Below are 3470 nucleotides of genomic sequence, written 5' to 3' on the forward strand. Positions count from 1 at the left end.
CACTTGATGAAATTCATCTTTTGGGGTCAGAATTAGACCTTGAGTTGCAAACTCTTCTCTGCCATCATCTTCCTTATGAAAGATGATATTACACTAAATCAACATACCCCTCAGTCCTGGATTTTGGTTTTATGCCGGTTTCATGATTTGTTCCTGGAACCTATAATCCAGTTTATCTGTTTTGACAGGCTCTAGCACATTCTTCCAATGATATCACTTATTTTCTTCTCCTTTATCTTCACCTAAATAATTCCTTTCTTCTTTCTACTCTCAAAGACATAAAATCCCATAAAAGACTCTATTTTCTTGATGTAAAGTACTACTTTGACTTTCTATCATTTCTTTTGTGTTTATTCCTCCTACTTACTCCTTTAGATCTCTTTTTTTCTTTCCTTCCTTCTCTTCCTACCCATTATCCCCCTCCTTTCCATTCTGAATTTTACAAATACTGAGGGCCAGGGCTGGCTTTCTATAGATCATAGCAAAGAAGCTACTTCTGTCTCAGAAGCAAGTTCCCCACAAATATGTGGTATGTGTCACTTGACTGGCCATTCCTTTCCAGTTGCACATCAGAACCCAGTTCTGTTTCTTCGGAACAATGTACTGCACCTTTTTTCACTGCTGCCGTCCAGGCATAGAAAGCTTGGTAGGCCCCATCCTACCAAGTTTCTTTATCTACATGACATTTTATTTTCCTCACTGTGTAAAAACTCGTTATATTTTATATTACTTGTACTTTGAGCACTGGTGTAGAGGCCATATGTACTTTTTTGTCCAACCCGTTCTACTTACTTTTTCAAGAGAATTTTAGGATGCCACCTCAGCTACTGCTTTTCTTCCAGTGTTATATTTGATGTCCTCTATAGTATAAAATTTTGTGAACATTTTTTTCACTGTTTTCTCCATTTGATCTTGTCATCCCCTTCCACCCATTGACTCCCAACACACACACACACACACACACACACACACACCATTCCCATTTTGAAACTGAAGTGTTCTTAATTCAGGTAACATTGCTCATAGAAAAACTTTTCTGAAAAGCACTCTATTCCAATTCAAGAACATATCATTCCCTCATCTTTAGTCTGTGAGCAAGGTAAGGACATGGACCTTGACTTCTTGGAGTCTGCCCCTGTGCCTATCACTTTCCATGAGACAAGGCTGGCAATTGGTAAATACTTGCTGGTAGATTGATTCAGTCATGGTCCCCTTCTTAGATGTGATTTTCCATCATCCTTATAAGAATTATTTACCTACTCAAAAATGAATTTTGAATTTTCCTTTTTATTCTCAAAGTAGACTTCAAGCCACCATAAGCTTCCTTTAGCATATTGTAACTACTTACAGCAGAGTAAGATGCAGAACCATTTAATAAGGGGAAAAAAACCCTGATTTCAGACAAACATGGTTCTGGTTCTAATGCTGTCATTAATTGTGCACGTTTGCACATGTCATTCCATCTAATACTTTAGTTATAACCAATGATATGTTTATTCACTATAAACCCTCTTAAAAGGATACAATACATTTTTATGAAGTAGTTGAGATAGAAATAAGGTAAATTCCCCTGACCAAAGGGTCTAAGTGTGAGAGAAACTATTTTATAAGAAAAAGAATTTGCTTGTTATTCTATAACAGGCAGGAGTGGGAAGAGAGCAAGAGAAGGATAGAGTGGAGGAGCCTGTGAAAAGCATAAACTCCTCAGTGGGAACTTTCCTTGTGATCACTCCCCTATTCTTGCATGAGTGTGAGTGTGTGTGCAAGTTTACAGTAAAATTTTTATATGCCTAATAAGATCATATTTCTTGTTGAAACTAGTGAAAGTGCTGTTTTATGTGTCACATAATTGATAAGGAGGCAGCTTGCATGACTTTGGGGGTGTGGATGCAGAGGGAAGGAGAAGCACAATAGACCATAAAACATGCAGAAACTGTATTGCATGCTGTGGAATTCCCAGATTTTGGAATTGAAATTTGGGCCAGATTTAATCAGATTACTAAGAAACATGAGTAGTCTCTTCAGACATAGGAGTTATATACATAAAGTGGCGATATGATCATCACTAAGGTTTCTTTCAGCAATAACATTTTTGAAGACTCTAAGAAACAGTGACCTTTTTCTCAGCTCTAAAATCCTGTAATTTTCCATTTGCCTATTTAAGACACATTTAGACACTTTAGTGATATTAAAAAGTTCATTTTCTAAATAAGCTCTTTAAATAATGAAACTTTAAAATATGTGATAACAAAGCATGGTGATAGTTGAATTGGTGGTATTTTCTCTTTATGGTACCTAAAATAATGACATGCCACACAATCAGTACTGCCTTAAAGTCAATATAAGATTCAGAGACTATAAAAATTAGAAGGCAGTTCCAGCTCTCAAGATATTCATAACTTGGAAGAGGGAATAACAAGCATAAAGAATAGTAGAAGTGAGGGAAAATATAGTAACTGTCCCTCAAAGAGGTATAAGCAAACAGATTTGTATGTTTAAGAAAGAAAGAGATCACATTAGGAAAGGCTGCATGGAGGAAGTAGCCTTTGAGAAGGGCCTCAAAAAACCAATAGGATTCCAACTGGCAGAGATGAGAGGAGTAGGAATAAGAGCAAAAAAATAGCTTCAGGAATATGGGCACTTCTGGAGAATGATGAATAGCACTTTTTGATTCACGGGTTTATTAACCCTTTCTGGCTTTAAGAATTTTATGAAAGCTATGAACCCAATTCCTAGAAATAAAAGCACAAATTTCATAATCAAAGTTTTTTGCATACTCTTTCTGGAGATTTCCCATTACAGGTAGCATAAGGGAGATGAGAGGAAAGCAGCCTTGCAGTACATCCAGTGAGAGCTGGTGCAGGTGATCAAGGCTCCAGAAGACTCTTTTCTGAAGGAGAGATTTGGACCTGACTGCATTTGGGAAGAATGGTAAAAGAAATGGAATCAAGATTGAGGGGGACACAGGGACACGTCTAGGTTACTCATCCAGAGATTAAAAGAGCTGTGATACCTTAGGGAATCATTTCTAGCTGACTGGATGATACAGATTTGCAGCTGATGTTATGGTGTCTAGAAAAGGTACCTGGGAAATGAAATGTTTGGGTTTAAAATTACGCCAGGACCTGACTGGGGAGTTTGACTACCCCCACTGTATTTTACGCTTAATTCAGGAAAGAATGGGACATGATGCAGATTTCTGAGGAGAATGAACATTCACAGCTGTGGTTTAGGAAAACGAATATTCAGAGCTTTGGTTTAGGAAAATCAATCTTAAGGGTTATGGGTGTGTGGGAGGCCAAGGCCATTTAGGAGTTCATTGCAGTTGGCTTTTATATACTTTAAATACATCCTATTTATTCAGTTCCCCTTCTGTCCTCACCACCCACTATTTGCAGAGCCAAGACTTCAGTAAGCATTTGGTGGTGCTTGCCGAATTGAAAATCGTAAATTTACATTGAGGGTCCCCT

This window comes from Oryx dammah, unplaced genomic scaffold (genome assembly GCF_014754425.2).
Source record: "Oryx dammah isolate SB20612 unplaced genomic scaffold, SCBI_Odam_1.1 HiC_scaffold_11232, whole genome shotgun sequence".
Classification (NCBI taxonomy): Eukaryota; Metazoa; Chordata; class Mammalia; order Artiodactyla; family Bovidae; genus Oryx; species Oryx dammah.